This window comes from Zingiber officinale, chromosome 8B, assembly GCF_018446385.1.
Source record: "Zingiber officinale cultivar Zhangliang chromosome 8B, Zo_v1.1, whole genome shotgun sequence".
NCBI lineage: Eukaryota > Viridiplantae > Streptophyta > Magnoliopsida > Zingiberales > Zingiberaceae > Zingiber > Zingiber officinale.
Genome location: NC_056001.1, coordinates 6,255,851 through 6,263,570, shown reverse-complemented (window position 1 = coordinate 6,263,570; position 7,720 = coordinate 6,255,851). Strand labels below are relative to the sequence as shown.

The 7,720-nt window shown below is 36.0% G+C and overlaps 1 long non-coding RNA gene across 1 annotated transcript; it reads left to right on the top strand.

The window, feature by feature from the left end:
* Positions 1 to 6,602: 6,602 nt before the first annotated feature.
* Positions 6,603 to 6,824, top strand: LOC122015270. The gene is made up of 2 exons (XR_006120866.1): positions 6,603 to 6,652; positions 6,718 to 6,824. It is a non-coding gene; the product is annotated as an uncharacterized LOC122015270 (long non-coding RNA).
* Positions 6,825 to 7,720: the final 896 nt, after the last annotated feature.

Below are 7,720 nucleotides of genomic sequence, written 5' to 3'. Positions count from 1 at the left end.
ATACGAGTACATAGAAACTTGTTTCATCAAATTCCGATGTCTCTAGGTCCGTATTTAAGGTGTCCAAGTTTGTTTTTTTATTTTTTAATAAATAAAATTTTGGGACGAATCTCTGGATTCGTCCCAAAATTTCGGACGAATCCAGAGATTCGTCCCAAAACTGAAAATAATTTTAAATAAATAAAATCAAACACCTAAGGCCTAAATATGGACCTAGAGACATCGGAATTTAATGAAACAAGTTTCTATGCGTCCGTATCGTTGAGCTGATCGTAAATACGTCATCATCCAAAATTTTTAATTAAAATTTTAAGCGATTTGAATGTTTAACACCCAATTAGGTCAATTTGGGATTAAAAAATTCCAAAAATATATCAATTTGGTAAAAAATATTTTTATTGATAGATTTACGATCAGGATAATGATACGATCACATAGAAATTTGTTTCATCAAATTCCGATGTCTCTAGGTATATATTTTTTAAAACATATATAGGTTCATACTAACAAAAAAGGTGTTTGTAGTGAATATTTGTAAATTAGTGTCCGAAAGTTTAAATATGGACCTAGAGACATCGAAATTTGATGAAACAAGTTTCTATGCGTCCGTATCATTGAGCTAATCGTAAATACATCATCTTCCATAATTTTTAATTAATATTATCTGCGATTTGAATTTTTAACACCCAATTAGGTGAATTTGGGATTAAAAAATTCCAAAAATATTTATATTTGGTAAAAAATATTTTTATTGATAGATTTACGATCAGGATAATGATACGAGTACATAGAAACTTGTTTCATCAAATTCCGATGTCTCTAGGTCCGTATTTAAGGCGTCCTAGTTTGTTTTTTTATTTTTTAATAAATAAAATTTTGGGACGAATCTCTGGATTCGTCCCAAACTTTGGGACGAATTCCTGGATTCGTCCCAAATTTTGGGACGAATCTAGAGATTCGTCCCAAAACTAAAAATAATTTTTAATAAATAAAATTAAACACCTAAGTCCTAAATATGGACCTAGGGACATCGGAATTTGATGAAACAAGTTTCTATACGTCCGTATCGTTGAGGTGATCGTAAATACGTCATCATCCATAATTTTTAATTAATATTTTAAGCCATTTGAATTTTTAACACTCAATTAGGTCAATTTGGGATTAAAAAATTCCAAAAATATATCTATTTGGGAAAAAATATTTTTATTGAAAGATTTACGATCAGGATAATGATACGAGCATATAGAAACTTGTTTCATCAAATTCCGATGTCTCTAGGTTCATATTTATTCCTTTTGATTTTGTTCCTCTTTTATTTAAAAAAAATTAAATTCTGGGACAAATTTCTGAATTCGTCCCAGATTTTGGGACGAATCCAGTATTTGTCCCAAAATTTGGGACGAATCCATGGATTCGTCCCATTTTTAGGGACGAAATTGGGAACAAAAAATGTTTGTTCCTAAAAACCCTAGATCTACACTTCTACCCGATTCTTTTTCCCTTCCCTGCTCATTTCTTTCCTCTCTCTCCCCCGTTCCCCTTTCCAGCTGCGATTTCCTGGATTTCGGCCGCATCTCCGACCGGCGACGGCGTGATCTCCGACGATCGGCGGTGGAGGGTTTTCGTGTGGTAAGCCCTCTGCTCTCTGATCTCTCGGCCTCGTCGGCGACGGCGCGGCCGGCCGCCAGCGCCGCCGGCGCCACGCTCAGCCGGCGCCACGGCGTGCCCAGGGGCTTGGCCGCGACGAGGAGGGTCGCCTCGGCGAGGCCGTAGGCGGGGCTGAGCGCCGTCGGCGCGAAGCCCGCCGGGGCGAAGCGCTCGGCGAAGCGGTGCACGCACCTTCTTGAATTTAAGTTAATTTTCGAAATTTATTGTCTTAATTGATAATGTTATTTGTGCAGGTCTTATTTTGGCGTGATCTTAGTGTAGTTGAAGGGAGCTGTATTTGTTGACCTCTTTTCGGTATTCTTAAGATCATTATTATGCATTTAATAATTTGTATATAAAGTTAGCTTTAAATAATTAATTATATTATAGTTGATTAATTGCGTTCCTTCTTTTTGATTAGCTGTTGTTTTTGTTTTGTCTTCAATGATAAGATTTGTCTATAGTAACTTTTAATAATGTTTAACTGAATAGTTGAATTCAGGTAAAATGCAGAATGAGCGAAGTTGGATGTATAAGAAAAATTTGCCTAATCGTCAGGGGTTAACTCCTGAGTTTATCACTGGACTGAGGCAATTTTTAAATTTTGCATCTACTCAAATAATGTATATGGATGGCAAGAAGATAAGGTGCGCGTGTAGAAAATGTCACAATGGAAAATTTTTACCCACCGACAAAGTTGAAGAACATCTTTGTAGATTTGGTTTTACTCCGAATTATTATAATTGGACAAGTCATGGCGAACCGTTCATATCTGATGAGGATTATGGACGGAATTTTCAAGCCTCTGCTAGTGGGGATCAGAGTTATTATGAACAATTCAATCCATATCAGAGGATGGTAATTGATGCAAGTTGTCAGAATTATATTCCCGAGACGCTTGGTGCAAGTTCTAGTTTTCCTCCAACAAGTGAACAAATGTTTGCCACTAATACATTGCCGTTGGAGGAGCCTGATGTACCAGGTCTGGATGAAATTTATTACAAATTTCAAGAAGTATTGAGTGCTGCAAATGAACCATTATATTCCGGTTGTGACAGTCAGACTAAATTATCTCTCACATCCAGATTATTAAATATAAAGGCAGATCATAATATGTCGCAAGATTGCTTTAATGATATTGTTCAAACGTTTGACGATACATTGCCACGTGATCACAATTTGCCTCTTGATTTTTACAGTATGAAAAAACTTGTGAAAGATTTAGGTCTTCCAGTTGAAAGAATTGATGTTTGCAGAGATGGTTGTATGTTATATTGGGGAGATGATGCAGATGTAGAGGTTTGTAAATTCTGTAATCAAGATAGGTATAAGACAACCAGAAGGAGTCAACAACGACGTAAAGCACACAGCCAGTTGTTTTATTTACCTTTAACTCCTAGGTTACAAAGATTGTATGCATCAAAGGCAACTGCGGAACACATGACTTGGCATGCAACTCATCAAACAGAAGAGGGTTTAATGTGTCATCCATCAGATGCAGATGCGTGGAAAAATTTTGATAGAACATATCCAGATTTTGCAAAGGAGACTAGAAATATTAGATTATGTCTTTGTGCTGATGGATTTGCTCCGTTTGGTAAATCAGGAAGAAATTATTCTTGTTGGCCAGTTATCTTAACGCCGTATAATCTTCCACCTGGGATGTGCATGAAAACACCTTATATGTTTTTAACATTGATTGTACCAGGTCCGCAAAATCCAAAGAAGTTAATAGATATTTATATGCAACCTCTGATAGCAGAACTTAAATAACTATGGGATGAAGGTGTTCCTACATACGATGTTCATTCTAACCAGATGTTTATACTGAAGGCTGCTCTTCTTTGGACCATAAATGACTTTCCAGCTTATGGTATGCTATCAGGTTGGAGTACTGCTGGGATCTTGGGATGCCCAATATGTATGGAGAGATCAAAGTCATTCAGATTGAAACACGGAAAGAAACCAAGTTATTTTGATTGTCATAGGCAATTCTTACCCACAAATCATAAGTTCAGAAAGAATAAAGATGAATTCACAAAAATAGGATCGAAAGAACACTTCCGCCATTGAGATTGACAGGTCAAGATATTTGATACAGAGTGCATCACTTTCCCTCTATTATTGAACAACCATATGGTACAACATATGAATATGGGAGTACACATAAATGGACTAAACGAAGTATATTTTGGGATTTACCGTATTGGTTTAGTCATTTGATACATCATAATCTCGATGTAATGCATATTGAGAAGAATGTTTTTGATAATCTGATAAATACTGTGATGGATATCATCGGAAAAACAAAAGACAATCTCAATGCAAGAAAAGATATCGACTCATATGTAAAAGACCCACTCTTGATGTCGATGAAAATAGTAGAGGACCAAAGCCAAAGGCAATTTATACATTAAATAAGGATCAAAGACGTGTCCTATGTGAATGGTTGAAATCTTTGAAATTTCCAGATGGGTATGTCTCTAATCTTGGAAGATGTGTCGATATGAAAGAATGGAAGTTAATCGGTATGAAAAGTCATGATTGCCATATCATAATGCAAAGACTGATTCCTATTGCTTTTAAGGAACTCTTACCACAATTTGTATGGGGAGCGATTACGGAGTTAAGTATTTTCCTATATGATATTTGCTCAACAGTTTTGAGACGTTCACACATGGAGAAGTTAGAGAAAGATATTCCAATTATTTTGTGCAATTTAGAAAGGATATTTCCACCCTCTTTTTTTGACTCCATGGAGCATCTTTTGATTCACTTGCCATATGAGGCCAAAGTTGGAGGACCCGTCCATTTTCGGTGGATGTATCCATTTGAAAGGTAGAGTGTCTTATTTGTATAATTCGACTGTTTGAATGCAAAAAAAAAATACTTCTACTCCTGGATCATTTATATATATATATTTAATATAATTTTATATATCTTCAACAGATTCTTATATCATTTGAAGAAAAAGGTGAAAAATAAAGCACGAGTTGAAGCCTCTATTGTTAATGCATACATTGTGGAGGAAGTCACCACTTTTGCATCATATTATTTTGAACCTCATGTTCAATGCAAAAGGCGAAGAGCGGGCAGAAATGATGAGGGTCCTATTGATCCAAATGTTACCTCATTTTCAATTTTTAACTACCTTGGTCGACCAAGTGGACCATGTAAACAAAGATACTTAGCTGGTAAAGAATGGCGCCAAACATATATTTTACTAAATTGTCCAGAAGTATCATCATATTACGAGTAAGTATATATTTTTATTTTTTTTTATTATTTTTTCAATTGTTTGTGTAACAATATGTTTTTTTGAGTAGGATATTTACCAACTTATATTCTGAATTATCGACACAAGAGTTCGATCGATTTTGTGAAGAAGAATTTGCTGCATGGTTTAAATCATATGTAAGTAAATAATCTATATTTTGTTGATACATATGCATACTTTTAACAATTTGTGTTTTGACCTTAGGTTCAAGCTAATCAAGCTCACCTTGAGCAAGAATGGCTAATCCATCTGTCATGGGGTCCAAATTCATGCGTACGCACTTGGCCAGCATATTTCATAAATGGATATAATTTTCATACTCAAGACTATGGAATGAGCAAGAATACCATGAATAGTGGGGTGTGCGTATCTTCATCCAATGAAGGAGGTGCAAGCAGTGATTTTTATGGTTTGTTGGATGAAATTATAGAAGTAGAATACCCAGGACCACAAATGCAAGTTATATTATTTATGTGTCGCTGGTTTGACCCTGTTAGAGGGATGAAAGTGCATCCACATTATAATTTAGTTGAAATAAATCATAAGAGATTTTATAAGAGATATGAACCATTTGTGTTGGCACAACAAGCAATTCAAGTATTCTATTCTTCATATCCGAGTTTGAAACGCGATAAGATTGATTGGTGGGCTGTTTGTAAAACTAAAGCACGAAAAAAAATTGAGGCACGTTGGGAAAATATTGCATATCAACAAGAGGAAGTTTCAAACACCTTTCAGACTGAGGAATATATTATTCCAACTTTACGAGATCCCACCGGTGTAGTAATCAACGTAGATAGAAGTGAAATTGATGATGATGAGGAGGAGGAGGAGGAGGAAGGAGAGGAGGAGGAAGAGGAGGAGGAGGAGGAGGAGGAAGAGGAAGAGGAGGAGGAAGAGGAAGAGGAGGAGGAGGATGATAATGACAATGATGACTTTGATTTTTGATGATGGGTAAGTTTTGTTAGCTTATTTAAAGAAATTTTCCATATTTTTTTGTATATATTGTCTCTTTTATAATTTGATTTACTTTATCTGTTAACACATTGTATTTGTTCCTACAGTTTATCAGAGGTCACATTTCATAAATTTCCCCTCCACCCTTTTCCATAATATTTACATAAAAATGGTAAGTTTTTAATTATCCTTTGTTTTGTATCAGATCTGTAATTAACTTTATTAAATTATTGAAATTTTCAGCATATATTTCGACGTGGTGGACGTAGACGGCGACCACAGGACCAGACACATCCATCACCTGCCAGTGAACCTATGCCACCCCCTACTCAGGCAGGCCCATCCCATGTGTCTTCTCCACCGGCATCATATTCCCCTGCCAGTGTACCTATGCCACCCCTTCATCAGCCGGGTCCATCTCATGTACCTTCTGCACCGGTTTCATATTCGCCGCCACAAGTACCTTACCCAGAGCAGTTACCTGTCCACTCAGATCCTCCCGACTCAGCAAGAAACTCATTTGCTGAGTTTAGGAATGATAGAGCTCCTTTAGTCCCCATCGGTGATTCGTAAGTACTATAAAATATTTTATTTGTTAGACCTTTCTTAATTATTTAACATCGTTATTTTGTAATTTAATGCAGCTTTGAAAATCCGGTACAAGTTGTTCGAGAAATAAATAGAATTGTGAACAACCATTGGGGAGGGGATTCTTTGACATATTCAAGCACTCCATCAGCCACAAAACAACTTTGGTGGAGCGAGTTCAAAGTATATTTTCTTGAGTTTACTTCAATTTTATAGTGATTATATAATAAAATAAATTTCTATTTCAGCGCTTAAATAATTGGGACCCGAATGACGAAATGGAGATACGAAGAATATTTAAAAAGAAATGTGGCGATCACATTAGACATGTATTAAGCCACGCAAAGAGTCGGGGGAAAAAGCCAAACTTCATCACTGAAGAAAATTGGGAGAGGATCACTATATTTTGGGCAACGGAGGAAAGTAAACAAAGGAGTGACCTTAATAGAATGAATCAATCTCACAATTCTGGTGACTCAAGTGCTATATATGCGGGAGGCTCCATTAACATAGATGAGCATAGACGGAGAATGGTAATTGTTTCACTCTTTCATAAATTTTTAATATATATCAAATTATTTTATTATTTGAAATAATGTTTTTTTAGACCAAGGAGACAGGGAAGGAGCCTTCTTTCATTGATACTTTCACTCGCACTTTTAAAAAAAAAGATAATACATGGAGTGGGGCGAGAGCAAAAGCAGTCAAGGTAATATTTATTTTACCTTAATATATGGTTTAAATTTAATTAGTTATCTATCATTATTGTCTTAATATTATATGTGTTTCTATTATATCTAATCAATATCGTATGTGTTTTATAAAACAGGAAAAATATGATCAACTCGAGCTAGCTCAAACATGCTCACAAGCTGGTATCGAGAGTCAGGGGTCTGAGGAGTCTGTTGACAATAATTTGAGTTTATGGTTAGAGGCCAGTGGAGGACCAAAAGGGGGAAGAATATTGGGGATGGGTTCCTTGAGTAGAACCCAAAGATTAGTTGGAACTTCTTCCTCCACATCAGCACTTACGACCCAAATAAATACCTTGACTGATGAGGTTAGCCATCTGAAGGAAATAATATCACAAAGAGACCAAGAAAGGGTGCAAAGAGACCTAGAACGGGCTAATTTGGAGAAAGATATTAGAGATATGCGCCGACAACAAGAATTAATCATGAAACACCTTCAGTTGAGCTCCGCTCAAAGTCAAAATCCTCCCAATGACGACGATGATGCCTACGATGATAA